The sequence below is a fragment of the Typopeltis vanoorti genome, chromosome 9, assembly GCF_054136105.1.
Source record: "Typopeltis vanoorti isolate ZY-2024b chromosome 9, IOZ_Tvanoo_1.0, whole genome shotgun sequence".
Taxonomy (NCBI): Eukaryota; Metazoa; Arthropoda; class Arachnida; order Uropygi; family Thelyphonidae; genus Typopeltis; species Typopeltis vanoorti.
Window position 1 is genome coordinate 70,058,874 of NC_143557.1, and position 25,050 is coordinate 70,083,923.

Genomic DNA, 25,050 nt, shown 5'->3' on the forward strand with positions numbered 1-25,050 from the left:
TTAGCTTTATTGTTGGTTGTAGATCGCTTCTGTCTTGCTATTATAGCATAGAACACCGAAGTTTGTTACGACTTCCCACTACGTGAGAGCTCGCGTTGGTAAAGAAAACCACGTTTGTTGCGATTACGTAGTAATTTGGCACGAGCAAGCGATGTAACTGTTTTTTTTTTTTTTTTTTTCCATTGTCTTAAAAGAGGTTCTCGACCTGTCACCGTCTTTACTTATCTGTATTGTTTACTCAGTGGTGTGTTGTGGTTTCAAACCCGGATAAATTAGGCTTAATGTCATAATAGCTTGGAATGCATTTATCGAATTACTATCTATACATTCATTTATTAAAAACTTTCGGCCTTTGTCGATTTAAAAATAATGAATGAACTACTATGAAGTAGCATGTTAGGCTTTTCTATTATTTTATGATATCTTGTTAGTATGTTTTCTGCAAAAAAAAAAAAAAAAAAAAAAAATCCTCATACTCGATTATCATGAAGTAGCGCCATTTTAGTGTCTTTCTCCAATCTTTCGGCTTTTTACACGCTGACTAATAAACGCAACACTTCAGTAATCCCGGACAAAGACGATCCGCTTTCTCTATCGTTAATTACTTCAATAATTAGGCACATAGTTGTTGAAGACGTCCCAAGATGGCGTTACTATGTTTCCTTTTTTCTTTCCCCCACCGCTCTTAAGTACTTTTGTAAACCTACAGGTAGGCATCCACGATCTTCACTGAATAGCGCTTCCGTCCGCCCGCCTTGTATACACGAACACGAGCCAACAAGCCTCCCTAACAGCAACAAGCACGCCTCAAATACTGAGTCACGACATAGGTTACAGTGGTGTCCCTGTGCGGCCGTAACCGATGTTGACAAGGTGATAGCCAGCCTAGAACGTGACACCAGAGACAAACAGCGGGCGGGCTTGGGAGAAAACCGTCACTTACTCCATGAATGACGCTGTGTAGTCACATCGCAGACTACGTGCCGAGACCACAATTAGCGAACACCTCCCTAAGCGGATAATGTGTACCGACAGAAGGAAAATGATATCCGCCTCTTACAGGCCATAAGATGTAGTTAGGGTTAACCGAGAGAGCAAACCTCTTTAAACTGATCGGTGCAGCTTGGTTTTGAAAGGGGAGCAAGAGAGAGAGATTTCTCAGAAGAAACTAAAGCAAGTTCAAGACCTTCATTTAAGTAACTGCGTACGTAAATTGCATTTTACGGTAGTCTATGTAATACCTACATCCCCTTTGTCCACGGCCATTAGATCGTTCAACGGAGTTCAAGTATTTGTGTCTTACAGGAGTCATTTTGTATTCTTCCGTATTTAAGAGATTCTCGGATCATACTTGATTGGTTTCTAATTAGTTGCAGTAAAGAGAATTTAGTGCATTTTCGAAGTATGTGGCTGTTAATACTTTCAAGAATGCCCTGAAGTTATAATAGACGTAAGTGTTTGTTGTTGTTTCCAAAACAAGTAAGTAAACTCTTACAATTACAGTATGTGTCAGCGTATATTAGATGATATGTGAAGTTAATAAAAAAAAGTAAAATAAAAAATATTCCGAGTATAAAATCTGAAAATGGAAAACATCGTCAAGCGATTGTCTGGCACCTACAGGAATGTACTGTGTATGAAAAGCTTTTGGCATATTAATATACTTATATATTAATATATTTTGTATATAAATATTTGTATTTAATAAATGTCTTCGATAGGACAGACGTAATTTTTTTTTAAATTTAATCTAATTGTTAAACATAACAATTAAATTTAATTGTTATGTCTATTATAGCAAAAGTAAATAAGCGAAAAATTTGTGGTCGTCTTATACGGCGAGATAGCGAAAAATAAATCTTTTGAATAAAGATTTTGGGGTAGTTTTATACGCCTACAGTAATTAAAAAGAAAGAAACATTAAAAGTGTTAAATTTGTTTCATTTAATCCTACGAAACACACAAAGTATATCAACTTTCTTTCTATTAAACCAAAATACATTTATGACGTTTGAAAAGTTGTTTTGTAAGATTTATAAGTGACGTACAGAAGGTGCCATCTTCAAAACTTGATGGTACCAGTTCTCGTAACATGTTGGAACAGATTAAGTTCTCTCTCTCTCTCCTTCCAGACATGATTCCTAGTAGGATGGCTACAAACTTCTTTAATAAGAACTGTCTGAAAACCGGGATAAGCAATGTCGTTTATTTTCTGATGACATTGTTATCAGTCAACGTTCCGCTCTTTTACCTTCATTTCTAGCCTTCGACTGTCACTGTGACCCAGACATATTTTATTCTTAAATTCCAAGGTCTAGCCTTGACTCATAACTTGGTTCTTTTTTTTTTTTTTTTTTTTCTTACCTGTATTTCTGCTTTTCTTTGTTTTTTCTTTTTGTTCCTTTACTGGAATTCTATTGTGCTTAGATCGTCTGAGGTTGCCGAACAAAAGTATCTGAGACTTTCCTATTATTATAGCTGTTGTAGCGAAACCAAAGAATTGAGTCGGCACGAAGTAATCTCAACAAAGAGCTGATCTCAGGCACATGACAAGGAAAGAAGTTTTCCGAAATGAAGTATTGTTGGACTCAGTCTGCGTGACACAAGCGGCCGTTCATTGAAATCATAACAACTGGGTTGTAATCTTCTGGAAAAACAGAGAGAAGAGATGAGATAGATGATGTCCTGGTGTGAATATTGGTTAGTATTTCTAACAGGTCTTGCTATAAACATTAAGTAATATTTCTTAGTCTCCGATTTCGCGATTGCAAAAGAGTATTCTTGATCATTTTAATAAGTATGTGTGTGTGTCGCTCGGTTTATTTACGAATGGCGAAAGTAGAGTTTAGTTATCAGTAACACTAATCTCCCCCCCTTCCCACACATACTCGAATTGCGTAGGGATGACGAGGATATCCCAACAGCTCTTTTTTTTTTTTTTTTTTCATTTTTATTAATGAAGAACTCAACACGATAGGTCGCTCGCTTTCATCCTAATGAGCAAACTATACTCCCCCCCCCCCCCCCTTAGGAAATACATAAAAAGGAAAGTCGTTCCGAAGTGATACGAATAGACTGTACGTGTATGAACAGAGATTTGCTTTCATTTTTAGTAAAAAAAAAAAAATTAATTAATTAATAGATGTAGCAAAAACTGAACGCGAAAAGTGATGGAATGAATTGACGATGGGAACTTCATTAACTAATCTAACTGCTTCTTTACGAATTGATGAACTTAGGGAACAGCATTCAATGGTTGAATGGGTGGATTTGTGATTGTATAGTTAATATCTGTTCTGCAGTAAAGAGTAAGTACTCGAGCAAATGAGAAAAATCTAACTTCTTAGATGCTCTAGATTCTAGAGCCATATTTGTAACATTTTATGTCAAGAAAAATTTACGGTTGTAGTTATGGCCAGAAGAGAAATCGGATTTTAGTTATGGCCAGAAGAGAAATCTGATTTTAATCCATGAGATCTGTGTGTTGTGCAAGGTAAGAGTGGGATAAAAGAGCCATTTTTGGCGGGGAAACAAAAAAAGATCGATCAAGTTTTGCAAGTATGTTGAAGTAAGGACGAAGAATGGTTTGTATTTAGGATTGCAGAAGTTGATATTCTACAGGTTCTGTTCATCTGTTTAGGGTGCTTGCATCAGAAAAATTGTGGACAGGATATACAGTCAACTGGTGAAGGTCATTTATAAGCAGAACGAAGAGAGGCTGAGCCTCCGTAGCTCAGTCAGTATAGACGAAGCTCTTTGGTCGGAATGACCTGGGTTCGATTCCCGTCAGTGACGTGAGGAACTTTTATCTGGTCTCTTTCGACTAAAGGTGAGTTAGCCGGTCTCGTATGGGGGTAGGGGTTTTTTTTTCATCAGGAAATTCGGGTTTTTTCGTCCCCCAGAACAAGCCAACCGGCCCCGTGAACACACACGGATTACAGCCATGAATATGTCCCAGCCATATGCCGGTCACGAGCCCGGATAAAATTGGGGGGTTAGGGAAAGCAACGGTGAAGTACCCTGTAAAAATCTCACCAGGAATACGTTGTGGCCAATGCCTACAAAGTCACTTACGGTCGGAAACGACTGAAAGGGAAAATCAGATCAGAAGAGAGAGAGAGGTTAAAGAACAGAGCCCTGTGGTATCCCAGCATTAATTGCAAAATGTGAGAATAAAGATTTATCCACCATCACGCAAAATGTGCTACCGGAGAAAAGTTTGACAACTCAGTTGCAAAAGACACACTAAAATGGAAGCGTACTTAACAGAGATTTATATACTCAAGCCAGTCAAAGGCCTAGAAGGTTTCAACAGCAACTACACAAGTGTCTTCCGATGTCTCAGTGAATTTGATGAAAGGTCGGTGAACATGAGAGAGAAGATTCCTTGTGAATGCGCATTGGGAATTCGTACCGTTAGGCATTTATTAGTCAAGAGGTTTTCAAGTAGTGTAGGCTCTTAATGGATTTTTCTGTTACTTTAGGAAGTGTGAGAAATAATTTGACAGCACCGATTTGTTATTAACGACTAATATTTCCCTAAGGGAAAACGTGATAAAATTTTACTTAATTTTATGAAAAAAAATAAAATAGGCTAGTCCTACGGAGGATAATCCTCCTCCGCCTCTTGCTAAGCGATGGGGAGGATTGGATAGCCGCTTCAGGCTCGTACTTCACTGCATCGTCATGACACCACTTTTCTATCACCCTTCGATCTCTCATATTTTTTAAATATAAGTAAATAAACGTAGCTGTCGATAAAATGGGGTAAAAATAGTAATTTGATTCCCACTAACAATTTTTGCTAGATATTCTCTTATTATAGAACCTCCGTAGCTCAGTCGCTATAGATGAAGCCCTTTGACCTCCGTATGACCCCGGCTACGGAAATGAGGGTTTTTTTCACCCGGAAGGTCGGGTTTTTCGTCCCTCGAAACAGGCAAACCGGTCCCGTGAACACACACACGCGCGCGCGCGGATCTACAGTCAAAAATATATACCCTACACTTGGTTCTTGGGGAGCCCTGTGCAGTATTAGCCCCAGTGTTGTATTATGGATGGATCCAACACTGCGAACCTTCAATACGAAGATGCCACTTAAGATGATTCTGTTATTATATGGAAACACAAAGCTTTTAAATTGCTATTACGCTATGATAATTATGTTATGAATTTTTATACATTTACAATGGTTTGTTATTTTATTTTTATACTTTTACTTCAATTAGTAGATTAAGCAAGGGTGCCAAAACAATTTAGCGCTTGGCAATACGGACGCATCGACACTGTTTGACCAAAACAATAAATAATAAATCAACAATAAATAGTCAGTAACCAAAGTCCCGTGGACTTGGATAGGAAAAAATCTCTGGACGATTGCGAAGGCAAACGGCAGAGACAGAGAGAGGGGGGACAGGGGGGGGAGAGAACGAATGAAGCATAAAGCAATTAGTGGTCATAAGCAAAGCATTAAAGCGAGGTATTTATATGTATAATACACACATATACATCTGCAGTAACCACTCAGGGTTTAATCGTGGGGGGAGGGACCGAGTTGAGTAGATGATTTGAGAATACGCATCGCATACGACCTATGACTGAGCATCTGCAGCGATCGCTAATTCATAAGACGTATAGAAATAGTTTGAAAGAAGGAGCTTGGGGAAAAAAAGGAATTTTAATTAGGAAACAATGTTTAGAAAATTTTCTAGCGTTTTTTCCCTTTTTCTTTGGAGGGCTCTCTTCCCGCTCCCCCTGGGTGCGCATGTGGTCAGTGTGTGCGAGCTCAGTGTACATTCACCTAATATCGAGCAGCGTCCCGTTGGCTACCAAAAATGGTCGCAACTTTCGAGTACGGACTCCGGGAGAGGGGAAGGGGGGGGACTAGTTGCATACTCTGTCAGATCTCACAGTTGCTTCAGATTGGAGTGTATCGGATTCCTGCCGAAAAGAGCTCGTTCCCATTGCGCCCAGTTGGGTTGAGAACCAGCGGTTATCATTGGACTCAACCCTCTTGCTTAGAACTTTTCAGACGATTTGTGCCTTGAAATAAACCACATCCTGCCGTGAGTAATCGCTACCAAATAAATCAATTATGAACGCGGAGAGACACATCTGGACAGAAACAAAGTTCAATGAGGTTGTGGCACTGCGATGTGCCAGGGGAAATTTTATGTATGCCAAGAAAATATTTAACACACTACACCAACAGCTTCCAGTGTTTTATGACTGGGTACGCAACTGATGTTCATGATATTGGCGCTATATTCTAGCCCCTGTGAGCATGGAAAAACTAGAATCACGATTCACTAGACAGGCGAATCGTGATTAAAATAGCGGATTTCATGGACTTAATAAGCCGACCACTCAGTGTATGTGAAAAATATTTTAAATGATCGCCGTAAAAAAAAAATTGCATACACTGTTTGTCCATAACTATATATAAACAATCATTGAAGAAGTGTGTGTGTGTGTGTGCAATGATTAAGTATACATATTTGTTAATATTTCTTGTGAAAGTCAAAATACCTTCCAATATCGGACCGCTCTTGACTGTTTGCACTTCTGCTGTTTATTTTTCTTTTCTGTTTGTCCGTTTTTTCGCTTTTTTTTCCTTTTATTTCTCCTTTTTCTGTGCTATTTTGCTCTCGTATCCGTGCTTTTTTTTATTTTGTTTCTGCTTATTTGTCTGCTCTTTTTATCTTTTTTTTTTTTTGTCTTGTTCTCTTCTGTTTTCACTCTATTTTTCTTACCTACTTTCTCCTCCCTTCTCTCTTTTTAAATCTGTTTTATATTATAGACACACAGACCGACTAACTACTGCTAGCGAACATAAAAGTTCGAAGAGTAAAATGTTTCATACCAGAATCGTGTTAAACTCAAGGTTTCTTGAGTTTAACACGACCATAATAGTTTTCAGGAAAAAAAAACATCGAAAATATGCTTGAAAGCCATCCGATTTCGATAAAATACATTTCTTTGAGGAAGCAAATTACAGCAATCCATGCACGAAACATTTCATGAAAAGAAATTACGTTACCATAACAACAACCTTGAATTATATAAAATAAATTCAAATCATCCTCTCTTCATAATACGATTTAAAAATAACGCATCGGTTACCTGTTAACCATCTTATGATTTTCTTACGTGTACTGTATACCACAAGTACAATAAATTTTAATGTATTGTGCGCAATATGAAATATTTTCTTGGAGACGAGCAGTTGATAAGCAAGAAAGAGAATGAACACCGAGCTTAATGAAAAACGGTATGCCTGCACTTTCCCAATAAAAAATCCTCTTATTTTTTTTACCCTCCAACTGCTCAATATTCCTTCCAAAGTAATAAACGGAACAAAATTAAAACCAATACATTTATTAGCCTGACAAAAATGATAGCCGTCCCCTACAACCCACCGTGATTTGATTATCACGGGAGGGAACCTCTGTGTCGTAAAAGGTGAATCACTAATAGCTGCTAAGGAAAAATTTGCGTTGATAAGATGGGAGGGGGGGGGGACTATCCCCCAAACTTTACGATCTATATTTTATCCACTAATCTAGTAAGTCCCCTCTGGAGGTTTTAACGTAGACGCACGCTATGTCAAGTAATACTCCACCGACATTTATATAAATATGTATCTTTTTTTATGTCCTTTATTTCCCGTAGCCTTTTGAGAGGCACTAGAATACCAACCGTTAATGCCACTGGCTCCGAAAATCATTTCCCCAAATATTAAACTTAAGCTCCCAGTATATTGTCATACATATTTCAAGCGCTGCCAAAAGCCTCTTCCATTACCCAGCATGCGTAGCGCACAAGCGTTTCTCGTAACAATAGAGAGAAGGAGCAATAATCAGAGATGGTGGGGGGGGGGACCGAGAGGGGGGTGGACAGTAGTTGCGTACAATGGGGGAATGGCTGACTAAGTCTTAGTCATGAAGGTGGCATGACAAAGATTAATTATGCAGCCGAGCGAAGCTCCAGAGCTAGCTGCACCCCTGTTAAAAGATTTTAATTGATAATTTACAGTTTCATGAGGCGCAGGATTCCTGGCTGACGGGACCTGGTGATATATGGTGAGTCGTCCTTATTAACGGGAAGTACCCTGTTAATGTGATGGGACGAAGCTGATTAATAAAAGGGAAAAGTGTACAAACACGCTGATTTGTCTTTCATTTCCTTCGTTGCCATGACTACGATGCTATATTTTAAGCAGCTGTGATAATTGCGACTCGTGTGTGTGTGTGTGTGTGTGTGTGTAACAATGGGTTTTCAGACCCAGACGAAGTAAGATGGTGTGAGGTGTGACGGCGTTCAGATTTGGCATGTTATCTGCTTGGAAGGGCAAAGGCTTACCGGCAAATGAAATCAGCTCCGAGTAATAAATAAATTGGAAGGTTATGATCAATAATGCAAATTTCGAAGGTAATTATATTTTCACGCCTTTATAAGAAAAAATCATTATGTCATGAATAAAAATAATTAAGGAATTTTGAAAGCAAAATCGATGCATAAAATGCTCTGGAACGTTTAGGGCTAATACATTTCCAATATTTTTTTTTCTTTTCTTTTTTTCTCTCTTTTTTTTTTTTTTAAATACCGACGTCTATCAATGCTGTTCATCAATACTCGTTAGATAGAGAGCCAGCTAAATTATTTCATAATTGCTTAGCAGATTAGGCCTATCTTCGTTTTAAACTTAACGGAAATTATGAAAGAAGAGAGGTATTTATTGCGTAAGACGTCCGCTGGTAGCTATTACCTTTTCTTCCTTCCTTTCCCTCTTCATTTCCTCCCCTCTCCCACCCCTCCATTCCCTTAAGCACACGGCAGTATCGGCTTGAGACTTCTACAGGCTTTTTAACGACCGCATCTATCATAGACTGCTTTAAAGATTAGTGTTCACACTTCAAGTGTACGATCGCTCATAAAGTTGTTACTAGCGAGTCTTAATGATATTCACTAAAATCATTGATATTTTCAAAGAAAACTGCAGAAAATCTGTGTGGTTTAGTGTAAAAATGAGACTTTTTTTTTACTTGTGAAGTTTTTGTTTGTTGAATGGTTTATCTGCAGCAAAATTTTGCCTTTTTTTTTTTTTTTTTTTCCCCACGTGTGTGTTTCTTTTCTTTATGCTCTCTTAATTGCTGACAGCGCAGGAGATTTTGCTCAGTTTCTTTAAGAATTCCGAAATGCAAGTTGATGTACAAATTCTGAAGTTTATAACATTTCACTGAATAACTACATAACATCTTTTTTATTGATGCATCGAAACTTGACGTTAGTTCTGTTGATAGCATTAAGAATATTGATGTTAACTGCGAAGACATGAATCTTTTTAGGATTAATATGGGTCATTATTTTCCAATATCGCTTTGTTTCTTGTAGTGTTAATCAGTGGTATTAGGTGGCGCCACATCCGCTTAATATACAGGTATCGGAAGTTAGTTACCTTGACATCGTTTCTCGGTACAATAAATTGATTTACTGATATTTCTGAGAGCAAAAAAAAAAAAAAAAAAATTCAAATCTAAGCTAGTTAAAACCGAATCATTTTGCTGTGCATTCTGGGAATGAAGAGAATTGTTTATGCAGTTCGTAGCAGAATACATCTGACAAAATGAATCAGCATTTTGACATCGGTCACCATTATGAAAGTCGTCATTATAGTTATAACTGTTATCTTAGAGGTGGCACAGCTATTAGCTCTTGCTTTTTCCAACAGATAAATGTCGTAATGATCTCTGATATCACTCGTAATAGTATGTGTGTCTGTCTGTTCAATGTTGCCCGGTAGGAGCAGCTGCCACTACAACGACTGAGTTGATTACCTGTATACGCAGCTGCCGTTGCCCTGTGTTGGGGTAGGGAAGGGCAGGGTAATTAAGCGACACACCTCCGTCTCGTTAGTGGAGGGTGACGAAATAAAATAAATAAAAAAAAAAAGAGAGACAGAGGGTGTACTGGTAGGAATAACTGTACAATCGTGTACAGAAATATGACCAACCTTCTTGGATTGCTTTATCTTCTGAATCGGGCACTTCTGACTGGCATCGTCTTTGGGCAAATGATTTTGCTATTTTTTTTTATCATTGCTAGTTTTCTATTCTATTTGACAATTTCAATTCAGTTGAAGCTCGTTTTGAACTTCATTGGAGTAAATCAAGAAATATTTTATGCACTCTTCTTTCTTTCTTTCTTCGTAATCCATATTTCTTGGTGGCATATTCGGAAAAAGAGCACGACCCCTTTGATCGAAAATACGGGTTGTGACTCTTTCAGAACGCGAGAAATATTCTCTAGATCTTTTCATTTGCAACTGAGTTACCAGTTTCAGACAAAAGTGACGGGACTTTCCTCTCGTTAGTTGGAGAATACGTTTTTGGCAGACACTGGGGGCAAAAAAAAAAAAAAAAGTTTAGGAATATATCCTTCCTAGAAATTGTATACGGCGTTGAAAAGGAACACCCCTCGCCCTTTCAAAGACATGTGCAGGAGGCTCGTGACCGAATAATTGCTAAAGATAATTAAACTAATAAATGAAATCCTTGATATGTGAATAGAATAGTAATAAATAGTTTGTGAGATGTTGCATTTCTTCCTATTTTAGGCTAAGAATAGACGAAGTAATGTTTTCATTCTTGTATATTCTTATGTCGAGGTTTCTATTGACTGCGAAAGAAAGGTCTAGCCTTGAACTCATTTGAATTGTTTTGTGCATGATGAAAAAAAAAAAAAATTATATATATCCTATCTTTCTCACCCGTCCTAGGACCAGTTGAGTCTTCCCTTAATGAGGGTTGGGGGTTCTGGCGAATTAATGCAGCTGGTTCGTCACTCCTCTGCTACCTCCCTTAAGGGCAGTATTCGTGACTATAATCCGTGTGTGTTCACGGGGTCGATTTGCCTGTTTGCGGGAGGAAAAACCCCAGATAAAGTGGGGAGAAAAACCCTGCTGTTCACGCCCATGATCGGCTAACTTGGCTATGGCTGAGGAAGATCCTTGAACTCCTCACGTCGACGACGAGAATCGAACCCAGGACACTCTTTTTCCAGGCATATGGTTGCAAAGCGCATAGCCAGTAGGCTAACCGCTCGGTTTTATATATAAAACCATGCAATATATAACACACACAAGAGCAATATGTGTGTGTTTGAATGTCTTATTATCAGGATCAAATTTAGATTTAAAAAAAAAATCCTAACCGAAATAATAAACTAACTTATACATGTTTTCGTTGCTCTCTGACCAATGGTGGAAGGTACACCCCTAAGTTTTTATCAACAGAGACTTTATTCTCTGTTGAATTATATCAATTCCTGCTCTTTTGAGTGAAATTTAAATTTTCTGTCTTTGTTTTTGTTTTTATAAAATTTGTTTTTTGGTCTTCCATTCTGTGCACATTAAAATATAACCAAAATTTAGTATGGTTACTAAATTATAATTGTTTATATTCGCTTTTATCCTGGGTTTTTGCTAATATTTTACGTATATTAGAAAAATTCCACTAAATGCACTGTTTTTTTTTGGCCTCTAATGGGTCAACTCAATTGGCCCTAATGAATTTCGAACCGCCATTTGTCAACTCAATATTAAATTGCATTCTTTGGGAAAATCCAGTGATTTTAACCAAGAGTAATCCAGAATTAAGGATTTACTTAATTCTTACCTTAATTCTGGATTAACTTCACAGTAATCCAGAATTAAGGGCAAATTTTGCAGGCTGAAATAAAAAAAAAATAAATAAATAAAAGCTTTTAAGTTTAAATGCTGCTAAGCGAACTCGAAATTCATAGCGGAAAGGCTTTCAAGAAGTTTTGCCGAATTCGATAATGTTGGCGAGGGGGAAAAGAAAAAGTTTACGAAGAAACTCCACTATATTATAGAGGGTGTTTCAAAAAGGATGACCCGATTTCAAATAATTATATTTAATAATGAAAATGTGATCAGTTACAAAATAAATTACCAAGTATGAAATAAGGCCTAAAGTTTCACTCACCACAATTACAAATGCTCAATGTGCCCCCCCCCCCCCTGCTGCACGTAATTGCAGAGATATACAATTTTCAAATTTTACGTTAGGAATTTAAGCAAGAGAAGCAAGTTAATTAAAAAAAAAAAATAGAATTAGCTCTCTTTTCCATGTAAATCATTCGTTTAAAAACAGATTAATATTTGAATTAGACTGGCACCAGCCATGAGAACTTTTGGCTGGTATGCAAGAGCTTCTATATACGATAAATAAATAAATAAATGTTTAAGATGAAAATGTTTAAAGATTATGAAATTTAGCTCGTTCACATATAACTGTTAATTATGTGGTTGATAATTAGAGCTAAATTTACAAAAGGAAAGCCTAAGACTCGTTTTGGTAAAAAATGAGAACATGAGAAAAATTTCTACAAAAATAGCGCGCTCGCGCGCACACACACACACACACACACACACACACACACACACACACACACACACACACACACACACAAAGATAGCTCAACTAAATTACTACTTTATCCTTCAAGAATATGTAAATCTCCTACAAGAAAGACTATAAACCTGGAGACTGCACGTGGTAATTTTTCAAGCTATTTCAGGTTCTCCAAAAAGCACGATGATGGTCTCCCATCGGGCAATAAAATTCGGCAACCACTCTTAAAACTCATGACCACCTAAACACTTGTAGTTCTTTCCATATCTGAAAGTCTTGAAATGACAAGGGTTTTAGAATTAATAATAATAATAATAATAATAATAATAATAATAATAATAATAATAATCAATTCAGACATTGAAAATTATTACAAAAGAGAAGACTTCAACTTTTGAAGAGGAAAAAAAAATGACTTTTCAGTTCAACATGTCTTAGGATATATTTTTGTTGTCTTGTGGAATAATCTACGAACAGACAGAATGAAATTCTGAAATTCTAAAAAAAAACAAAGAAAATAAAGAGAATAATAAGAATGGATTGGAATAACAATTGCTTATTGTGTCATGTGATTGAGAGGTAATAGAATTATATTGTTAAAAAATGTTTAATTTTCTTGACCAAAAAGCTCTGGAATGACTTTTAATGGGAGTATATTGATCAAGTGCATATAATAAACAACTAAGTTATACCAACTAGTTTCACCAACTAAGGCTGTTGGCATCTTCAGGGTACATAACTGGTGTAAGGCACTAAAAAGTAAAAAACTGTTACAAACTACAACCAACCGATTCCAATTATATTAAACAAAGAACAGAGCGCGTACAATACATGTGTACATGATCTCACTTGTTATTTAGGAACGTTCTATAGTTGGCACTATAATTCAGTTCTGGCGAGTTGAGGGATCTAATAAGGGTCTTCCAGATTACGGGCAAGATTAGTCCTTGGTTCCTGTTAAGGTTTTGTATGCAGCGGGCAACTGTTGTGGCCTCCTTAAAAATTCGGGAGCGGAAGTCCTCCTCCAAGTAAGGAATTGTGCTTCTATCCCACTCAGTGGTATGGTTCGTTCCTTGAGAAATGAAAAGTTAACACCGATTTTTCTTCTCTGTTATTATTGACGTCACCTATGTGTTCTTTTTGCCTAATTTCAAGGCTCCTTGAAGTTTGGCCGATATAATTCAAGCCGCACGAGCAGGGTATGTTATAAACTCCAGCATATTTGGAGAAAGGATGGCTATCTTTTGGAGATCTTAAGAATTGTCTAATCGTTTCTGTGGGTTTAAAGGCCACTCTTATTTTATGGGGTCTAAGGAGTCTAGCAATCTTATTGAAAACTGTCCCTAAGTATGGAATGACGATGGTAGAAATATAACGTATATCATCTTGTCTTTGTCGGGGTTCAGAGAAAAGTATCTTGTGGACGAGTCTTTTTTTCAGGTTGGTGGATATCAGGGATAGTTCTTCCTGGAGGTCTTGTTGATCTGTTGTAAGCAGAGAGGCACGGTTCTTCAACATGTGTAACATACTGAGTTTCTGAGAAATGTGGTGGCAGGAAGTGAAATGTAAATAACGTCCTGTATTGGTAGGTTTGCGGTAAACTGAGAGGTTGATACCACCATTCGGAAACTTCTTAATTAAAGTGTCCAGAAATGATAATTGGTTATCTTTTTTAAGTTCTAGAGTGAATTTGATTGTGTGGTGTAGAGAGTTGATTTTGTTAAGAAAGTCGAACAGGTCTTTTTTTTTTTAGTGTGTGTGTGTGTGTGTGTGTGTGTGGTTCCAAACGATAAAGATTTAGGGTCTGTTTGAGATAAGATTTTACTTTCAAAATCCTCCATAAAGAGATCAGCACAAGATAGAGAGAGAGAGAGAGGGGGGACTACCCATTGCAAGGCCAGTCAATTGCTGATATATGGTTTTATTCCATAAGAAAAAGTTATCGTTTGGAACCACACAAAAAAGGACCTGTTCGACTTTCTTAACAAAATCAACTCTCTACACCACACACAATCAAATTCACTCGAGAACTTGAAAAAAAGATAACCAATTATTTTCTGGACACTTTAATCGTCCACAAGATACTTTTCTCTGAACCCCGACAAAGACAACAAGATGATACACGTTATATTTCTACCATCGTCATTCCATAATTAGGGACAGTTTCCAATAAGAGTGGGTTAGAAGAACAATTCCTTACATGTAGGAGGACTTCCGCTCCCGAATTTTCAAGGCTGCCATAACAGGTTTTGTATACAGCGACTAATCTTGCCCGTGATCTGGAAGACCCTTATTAGATCCCTCAACTCGCCAGAACTGAATTATAGTGCCTAAATAACAACATTCAAAAATAACAACAATATAGAAGGTTCCTAAATAACAACAATGAGATCATGCACGCTCTATACATGTATTGTACGCGCTCTGTTCTTTGTTTAATATAATTGGAATCGGTTGATTATAGTTTGTAACAGTTTTTTACTTTTTAATGCCTTACATCAGTTATGTACCCTGAAGATGCCAACAGCCTTAGTTGGTGAAACTAGTTGGTATAACTTAGTTGTTTATTATATGCACTTGATCAATATAATCCCATTAAAAGTCATTCCAGAATTATATTGTTTCTATGGGCTAAGAATCGTAATTTCATCTATTGTCTCTATAGGTTAAAAAAATTAGACGTTCGTATTATTAATGGCCTTCTGAGATTAAGTCCATTACACTTCCCTAAATCCGTAGCTTCTCTATAAAGTATTCCTGTCGTATAATGCCAATTTTCAATGGGTTAATAGTCGTCTTTTCAAATGATCTCAATAAACATCGATTCCTTAGGATTATGCAATAGAAAATCCTCTCTCTTTCCTTCTTTCCATCGTCGCTGTTTTCTTACAAATAAATAAATTCCAGTTCCTTACAATTCTTTCCAAAGAACAAGACAATGTAATTGTTTTCTATAGAAAGATAATCTCTCAGTGCTGTAGTACGGACACGGCTTTTTAGGTACACTGTAGACCGTGAAAATTGCATCTGCTTTTCTTTTAGATATTGTTACTTTTGTGACCTCGAGCGTTCTGTTAACCCGGAAAGATAGCAATCAAGTTTTATCTTTGTCCCAACTTATCTTCCTTGTCTGATGTTGCGTTCAGCTTTTTCCTGGAGTCCTAAAAATAGCTGTGTTATGCTAATCAAAGTGATCAACAGGTCTGGTAGTGTTCCACTTTTGACATATCATGAACTCTCCTTAGATTAAAATTACCTTTTTAATATTGGCATAAAATGTCGTTATAAGCACATTGGCTGGCCAATGAACTGTACCAGAAAGAGGGAAAGACAATGAGAACTTTGACTTTAAGAGAAGCGAGTGAATTAAATGAATAGCAATGGGTTTTTTTTTTCTTTTATTTCATTGTATGCGTAGCTTTACATATTTTGCTATCTTGATTGACTCCACCGTTTTGCTCGCATTGTTTTCAAATACGAGGAACTAAATCAGCAACTGTAGATTTATGTAGACTTAAAAAAAAAACAAGGAAGACCCGAAAACCATTAATTTCCATTCAAAATCTTTTTTTTTTTTTTTCTTACGAGCAAGAACTAGCGGCAATGATGTTTGCATTCTGGAAGGTCTTGTATGGAAAACAAAGTTGTATAAACAAGTTTTGCTGGTTTTAGGCTTTTAAAATGACTATGTTTTTGTGAATAAAGCCATCTTAGCATATAAAACAGGATTATTTTCATCCCTCCAGAGAATTCTGCATATTTTTCACATATTTAACATCTACAAGAGGGCTTAACAAACTGTTTATTTCCAGGAAAAGTATTGGAATTTTGTCTTAAAAAGGAACTAACTTCCCTTTCCATATGCTTGAAGTTTGCGTGTTATAAACGCCAACATACACGCTGCATAAATATATGCTTTTCTAATAAAACTTGCCTTGGGGCTTTTTATTATTATCTCATTTATTAGCATTTGTCCAATGGTATATAATGATGGGTAACTTTCAATACAAAATCTGCATCGTTTTCCGAGTTTTAAAGATTTTTTTAAATTTCATTTTATTATTTTTTTACGTAGTAGCTGTTTTGGTTTCAGAAAAGATGAAGAATTTTTTTAATTATACACCGAAGTGTCATTTGATCTCTTAACCTCGGTGATAATCACCAAATCGGTACCTCCGCCTTAAAAAAAATATTAAAAAATAAAACTCTAGTGGGAGGGGATAGCTGACGTCAATAAATTCTTAACCGATCAAACGAAAAATGAAAAAGGAGAAAAAAAAAAGTATAGGGATGGGGGCAGAAAAAGGTAAGCAGCCATCTTCCAGCACGTGCTTACGAAGAAGTTAATAAGGTTCTATTAAAGTCCCTTCGAAGCAGTAAAATAATAGCCAGGATAAAGGACGTTCTTATCATTAGTAGCGAAGAAACAGTCTTCGGCTACGGCCAGTGAGCTTCCTAAAAAAAAAAAAAAAAAAAGCAGGAAAAAAAAACGCATTTCCGAAGAAGGTTTTAAGTCATGCAGTTATCGGTGAATGCAAGGATTTTGTTTCATTAAGGGCTCTTAAAGGCTTGTCGATATAAAGACGGGATTAAATTTGAGCTGCGAATATTAATCTTAATTGGAAACTGTTGGCTATTTGACGTAATGCTATGTAATACACATGGCTTTGTTTCCCCTAAGTTAGGCTTAACTAACGCTAATGTTCCTGCCATTGTTAATACTTGAGACACGAAGGAACACGTCAGTTTGTGGACATTCATAGAGGTTTTCAAACCTAATGTCAATAAGTGAATGATCATTTGGTATAATTAGGCAGCTCAAGGCTGTCAATATATGTTATAAAAATCGGAGGTTCGGTTATTATTGATATATTTATGCTGGTTATTACCTTTTAAAAATAAAATTTAAATTTCTTATTCATGCATGATATTGTTCGTAACGAAGTCAATATAACTCAGGAAAAAAAAAAAGATTCCTTCCTACTTAAAATATGAATTATAAACTTAAGTATAAAGAGCTAATAAGCTTCATTTCGGCAATGAAAACATTACTTAAATTAAGGGGATAATAAATCCCACATAGTTTTAAAACCGAATAAGAAACTCAAAGATTGGAATCAGAGAGTTTCTTGCCGAATATAGTAAACTATAAAGTATCGGCGACACTAGCGTTAGCAAATGCAAGTGATCCTAGTACGTAGTACAATATCGGACGACTCGTTGCAAAGGTGGGGAAGTTCAGATCTCTATTCTTAGGTATTTTCCATAATGTAAAAACACATTTCCTAGGAAATGTATGCTGTTATTACATTATGTTATTACACTATATTCGGCAAGAAACTCTCTGATTCCAATCTTTGAGTTTCTTATTCGGTTTTAAAACTATGTGGGATTTAATATCCCCTTAATTTAAGTAATGAATTATAAATATTTTTGCATCATACTGATGTTCGATTGAACAGACATCCTGCAGCTAATTGCATTTCCTAAAGTCTCCTCGACCCCGGTCGCAAATAGAGACCTTGAAGTAAAGTTCAAAGGTGCGGATGGGGGAAGGGGGGCATTTCACACGCACACGCACGCACGCACACACACACACACACACACACACACACACACACACACACACACACACACACACACACACACACACACACACTCTCTCTCTCTCTCTCTCTCTCTCTCTCTCTTTCTAACTTGACGTATAGTGGTGACCGTTTCGCCTATGAGTGTGTTGAAGGTCACTTTCCAATGTTGTGTTGACAGTTTTGTTGATCTCTCATATGCCTTAAGAACATAACATCGCCACTGTACTCTGTCCCCAGCTGATAATAATATTGCTACAGGATGTCCCTTAACATTAATTGTTGCAAACAATACAATCTTGGCTTCTAATTATATAAAATTCTTTCAAAAATCAGTAAATTCCTGAAAACAACAGCAGGTCAACTTGCCTCAGGAAATGACCTTCACTTGGCGTTTATAATGGTCACCACTGCATACCAAGCCGTAGGAACCTCACCTCTGACCCTAACACCTCGCCAAAATGGCTGTGGTGATTCCTCTTCATTCTCATCATAAAATAATATGTGCTGTTTGGATCCAGTGTTCACTTCGTTTAGGCTAAATCAAATAATATATGATTGATCCATGGTATAAAAATATATGTTTATGTTTCCTTAGACTGAATTTTATATTTTTATTGGTATTTTTTTGTTATATCTTATTCCCCCCCCCCCCAATTCTTTTTAGAAACGGTATTTCGGCTTTTACATGGAGTATTTCTAGTTTGGCATACGATAGTCTTTGTTTTAGCATTAAATTTTATAAAGATCCTAACACTGCGAGAGCCACAAATTGTGTTTGTGTGAGTGAGTTATAGGTCAAGTATATCAATACAATAAAAATTAGATGTAAAACTAATTTCTCACTACTAAAGATATTCACAAAACGTTAAAGTCCATAGCGAGATGTGTTTGTGCATGAATGATGATTGGAACCCGTATCATGCACAAATGTCCATGTTATGTTGGTTGAAGCATTTAGTGTCTGAATATATTATTAATTATGCTGATTAGTTATATATCACTGTGAACATAACTTTGTTTAGTGCTTGAAAAATATTAAAAATTTTTTGCTGTTGCCAAATAACAAAGTGTTTGTAGCAGGTTTGACTTTTCCCATAACGGTTGTCCTTTTTTGGTGATCTTGGATCGGATCGTGTCCAACAACAGACGAGAAGATATCATGATCGTGCCCTTCTCTTACGTTTACGTTCTCCTCTACCTCCATTTAAATTAAACAACTAGCACATATTCCCACACACACACACACACACACACACACTGAGTGTCTCCACTGACACCACGTCGTACATAACCGGTAATTCGAAACAACCTTGGACAACAGATGCACGTGTGTTTTTCAATTCGCTGAAGGCTTCTTTACTGTGCATGAAAAGAACCAATGTCTAGGCATACTGTAATAACAATTTGTTGTTTTCGCATTAAAACGTTTCAAAATACTATTCAGATAGATTTCAGGAGATGATGTTGCTGAGTTGATTCTTAATGTTACATACAAGGTCTTGTATCTTATATATTTTTCTCATTCACCGATATGAAAGAAAAAATAATAATATACGGTGTCTTAAATTTAAAATGTAATTATTTTTGTAATGCGTTTAATTGTGGAATACATACCGGCATCTTTTCCTTAACGAATTTCATTAGTATAACCAAGGTTTGGTCCCAGAAGGACACGATAACAAAAAACAAGTGTTTCGCTTGACTGTTGTGAATCCCTCCCTGTCCTTTTCCGTATCTATATACGGGATTAATAACGTGGTTCATTAGCCTCAAGTTAAAAGGTCACATTAAAAATAAATAAAAACAGCAACAGTGTAAAGGTGGTAAAGAAGTCTCTTAGAGGCTGTACGGATCTCAAAAACAAAACATTAAGCTAACGAAGTACACGTTTTGACCTGTGATAGGTTATGGAGGTGAGGAAAAGAGATAGCAAATTACCAATTAAGATTAAAGCCAATTAGGAAAGTATCTGTCAACTAGGAAATTATATTCAGAAACGACAGTACTTCTTTGCTTAGTAGATAAATATATGAGGTCACATGAATAGGACAGAATTCCTCGTTACGCAAGTGCCGAGAGAGACAGAATCTATCGTTGTAGTATTACAAATGAGTAACATCGAATATCAAAATTGTAATCCATCCCCGAAAAATATAAGATCTCAAATGAGTGACCTCAAATGATTAATTTCAGTTTCTAAAACCAAACTTCTAGCTTTAAACCCCTTTGTATGTAAGCATAACTGTTTTCGAGTTCAAATATATAATATCCGAGGCACGTGTTGAGCGCGAAGAGGACATCTCCAGTGTCTGTCGAGAACAATAACACAAAACCACTGGCACTGTCGTTTCCTCCCTCCTACAATATGTGCCGTAGAGCACAAGTAATAGTGTCCGCCATCAATGAACGGAGTTGAAAAAAAGTGACAGAAATTGTAGCCGGTGCTCTGTGCGCGACACAATGACAGGCCGTCATAATGTCACAGCGCGCCGACGGCTCGAGCGAGCTATGTCATGAAGTAACGTAATTGGCAGACAATGTGATTGAACAGGTTGTTGTGACGTGTGCTGTTCAATCTAGACCAGACAGACAGATCTCAATTCGAAATGACGCTCTTTTTTTTTTTTTTTTTTCTCTTGCAGGTAAAAGTTTCCATTTGCCAAAATCCACGATGTATTCGATTAATAACAACGATCTTTTTAATTGAATGTCTCTAACTTCGGTAATTTTGTGACATGCGCAAATGATTGCCATAAATAACTCAATATTCCCACATATTTGAGTTCTTTAACTCGTCTGTTGCAAGCTACACGAGCTACGCATGCTTCAGTTGGCCAACAATGAGTTTTCACAGTTATGCTCTCATCGTGGCACGAGATGGAATGGAGGGGAAAAAAATAAATATAAGATCTCGTGTTTATCTATGGGCGTGGTGGAGCCTTTGTTGTCGGGAATGTACAGCAAGAGTTTCAACAATGCTAAGGTGTGTCTACTGTTAAACGGTGCAATGATCTCGACGCAAAAGTCTAATGATGATATCTCAGGCGTGCTTAACGCTTTATTTTTATGCCGAAGGTGTGGTGAAGTTGGAGAAAAGATGAGATTAAAACTAATAGCTTTCCCCGACTGCTTAACTCACGAGCATAAGGCTATTAAAGGAAAATAAAGAAAGTATGAAAGAAAAGATTAATGTTCCTTAAATGGCATTCAGGTAGTCGTTTGGTTTCGAAATTTTCCGTCTTCACTCGGCCATAATTCAAAGTGTTGATCTAAAGTAATGGTTGGGGGGGCAAACGGGCAGAGAATATTCGTTCTCATCACACACTACTGCGTAATTAGGAGCCTTCTTGCTCTAAAATTAATATTCTGTGTGCGCAAAACTCCCTCGATTTCTCTGTCTACCTACTCAATATCTCCACTATCTAATTAGTAACTTTTCTTATCTGTCTCTTTTATCTAATTTGTAATTCGCTTATCTCTTTTCTCCTGCCTTCGTTTCATCTCTAAGGGTGGGGTGGGGGCGGCGTTTCATGATTCCACTGAGGTCCAAATCCGGACATGACCACTTTTGCTAGAACCGGCTGACTGGTTTGATGTCTACTTATTACTGCGCGTGATTTGTCTGAGTGTAGGCGGGAGGGGAAAAGAAAACTTGCATAATAAACCCCCTTTTTTATCTGCGAATAACTTTGAAAAGCTTTAAAATGGAAAGAAAACTGATGTTTTCTTTCCATTTTTTACTTGCCAACTCTCCTGCAACGTATAATTTGTCTTCGTCTATTAATCTAAATTTTTTTTAAACTCCATTCATATAATTAAATAGTAATTGATGAATGCACGTAATTGGTTACATAGCCATCCATTTTAAATCATATAATAAATTATCTTTTGATTAGTGAGACAAATATCTTTAATAAATTTACTTTAAATAAAATAAATAATTAATTTTGCAGCGAAAAAAATAGTTCAAATAACAGTAATTCTAATCAGTTTCTTATTTGTCTAGCTATCCAGTTAACTTAGCTATATAAAATTTTAATTTCCTGATCTTTAATCTGTCTATCTGCATGGCTTTTATTTATTTATCTTTTACATGTCTGTAAAACATTTTTTCCCTGTTCGTCAGTGTATCTCATATAACACGGCATGATACCTTATAAATGTAAGAAAATACTCAAGCGAGGATAATATATATATACACACACAACTCACATAGATTAAATTTGTGATGTGAACTAGTTGTTGTTTGGCTTAGCTGAGCGCCATTGTTGAAATCTTCCAGAATTTATCTATTGTTGTTCTTAAATTGTTGCCTGGAAATGTTTGCTGTTTAAATAATGCACGAACAAGTGAAAAGTCTGAGCAGTGGGTATTTCAACAATGCAATTGCAACAAAGTCAATATATATATAAATAAATAATATATAAATATATATTGTGTTTAAAAACACGGTATATGTTGACATACGACTTGGCCTCGTCATTTGTGATTTGAATTCGATCAAATCTCTCCCCTCCACACACACACAAATTGGAACAAAAGCAAAATCTAGCTCACTCTTTGAAGTTTGTATACCCATTGTCTGTGACCCTTATTTCAGAGAGTATATCCTTAACTATTTCGGTTTCAAACAACACGACCACCCTACGGACAGTTCTGCGTTTATTTAAACCATGACGGTCAGACGTACCGAAATATTTGACCACTGAATGACGTGTTAAATCTTTATCAGCTAATAACGAATTCCTAAACTTTGCACGCATATACTAGAGGATAAAAATAACTTCTTTATATGGAACACGTCTTTGTATGAGTCGATTATCGACAATCATTTTCTGTGAGGTGGATGTATCTCAAAAGGAAAAATTTTTTTGATGGGGATAGTGTACAGTTAGGCAAGGAATGAGACATTGAGGGAGAAAATCACCTTCTTGGAATGGTATCATCGATTGAAATGCAGAATCGCTTTAGCATGTAATATACTAACACGTACACAGATATAGAGAATTCCTCTCCAAAAAATATTAAATTAAATTTAAAAAAATTCTTTGTCTACTTACCGGTGACTTGGATAAGTGTCTCGGTATAGTATGTATGATATCTTAGAGGTTGTTAAATGTGACCATCGTACCATTCTTTGAGGGAAAGAAGAAAAAAATGCATTGAAAAATATTCTTGTACTAAGTACAAGACTTCTGACAACTATCGTTAAAACTCTGCAAAGTGATTAAACCAGCACTAAGAGGGGAAAAAAGAAAGAAAAGAAAACTCCATTGCAAGAACAGAGTAGAAAAATTATATAAAATAATCTTTCTCCCCCTTCTTTCTTTCTTTCCCGTATGCAATTTTAAAGCAATTGCTGTTACTAAGCCAACGCGAATTATTTTTCCCGGAGAAAATTTGTATGATCGATTTTTCTACACAGTTCACACTCATGCACTTCTTCCCAGTTCGCAGGGGAGGCTAGGAATTCACAATTCTCACGCGGCATATTTTTACCAACTATTGTGCAGATGAGGTGGCTTGCCGCTTCTCTCACTAAGCATTTCGTTGAATAAAGATGGCTGCGTGGTCGGATGTACCATCGTTTCCTACATGATAGTCGCGCAACATCAATATTTGTAGAGAAGGTGAATTTATTCGCAGAAATGTATTAATATAACATAGTTTATTCCTCTGAGATACATCTAAGCACTATTCGATACAAGAAAATAGATTAATATTACACGGTTATTCATTTCCATAGATTGCTCTAATATGGTTACATCAGTAGCATAATGGGCTCACAGTCAGTTATAAATAACAGTTATTCACGTCGAAAGATTATTGGGAACAATTATTCACTTCTGTGGATTAATGGAACAAATCTTTAATGTAAATGATGTAAGCGACAGATCAATACGCTAATGAGTTGAATCATTTACTTCGATAGATTAAAATATGCTATTTTTATCGGCAGATATTAAATTGTTGATTTTAATTACCACCACTACCATTGGCTTTAAAAAAATTAGCATGTTTGTTCATGTTAACAATGGTTGCTAAGCTTCGTACATTAGCGCAGCTCATTGTTGTAATGTCAATGAGTTAATCATTAAATAAACAGTTGTTTACAAGTGGAATAGTGTTGCATCTCAATGTAACAGCTCTCTCGAGATATAACATTTTGTCTATTTTCTCATAAAATAATGTAACAAATAATGTAATAATGTAACGTCCCATCACTTGATGTCAAATATTACTTTAATACATTTTCAAATTAATGGAAATGACAGATTGATACAATTGAGTAGTTCATCAGATGTTGATTAGCGATTCATACAACGCTAGCAGCTCATTAAATGTAGTTTGGTTTCCAGTCAGTAGATATAGGAGTAGTGATGAGACTACTATGGGACTAGCGTCAAGGTATGAAATGTTTTTTCCCACCGGAAATATTTGTGGTATATTGCAAAGAGTGAGGTACTACATTAAAAATAAATAAATAAATAAATAATAAAAACACTGACAGGCCTCACGTGGCTGGCGAGCTAATGATCACTACCCTTTTTTTTTTTTTGGTCTATTGTTGAAGCGTGATCCTCAAATAGTCATTTTGATCTTCATCCCGATCTGTTAAATCAGGAATCTGAGAAATTCGCTTTTTCTTGTTCTTATTTTATTATTTCTAAACTAGGTTTCCGATTTTTTTACACCAGGTTTCCTATATTCTAACCTTTGTCGTCTGTAGGAGACTCACATAGCCCCAGATACTCTTGTCTGATCACTGCATTTTCTCATGATGGTTTACTGAATAATAATAATAATAATAATAATAATAATAATAATAATAATAATAATAATAATAATGGATTATCTAGGAGGAAATCCCTGCTACCTCCATATATAACTGGCTAGCTGACTTCGGTTGCAAAATCGTTTTTATTTTTTTCGAAGAAATATACCTCGCGTCAGCGACAAGACTCCAACTCCGAAATTTGCCAATCAAACGACACATGTTTTTCATCCATCCGACGACACTACAGAGT

General features: G+C 36.3%; 1 protein-coding gene across 7 annotated transcripts in view; it reads left to right on the forward strand.

The window, feature by feature from the left end:
- The window catches only part of LOC150103132 (TOX high mobility group box family member 4-A-like), a 540,588-nt gene that overhangs the window by 250,919 nt on the left and 264,619 nt on the right, over positions 1-25,050 (forward strand). The window contains exon 1 of one of the 7 annotated variants that reach the window (XM_090397575.1): positions 1,355-1,450. The exons of the other annotated variants lie outside the window; for them this stretch is intronic. The gene's annotated coding sequence lies outside the window, so the exon portion shown is untranslated. Of the gene's footprint in view, positions 1-1,354; positions 1,451-25,050 lie in introns of those variants that run through there. 7 annotated transcript variants of the gene reach the window in all.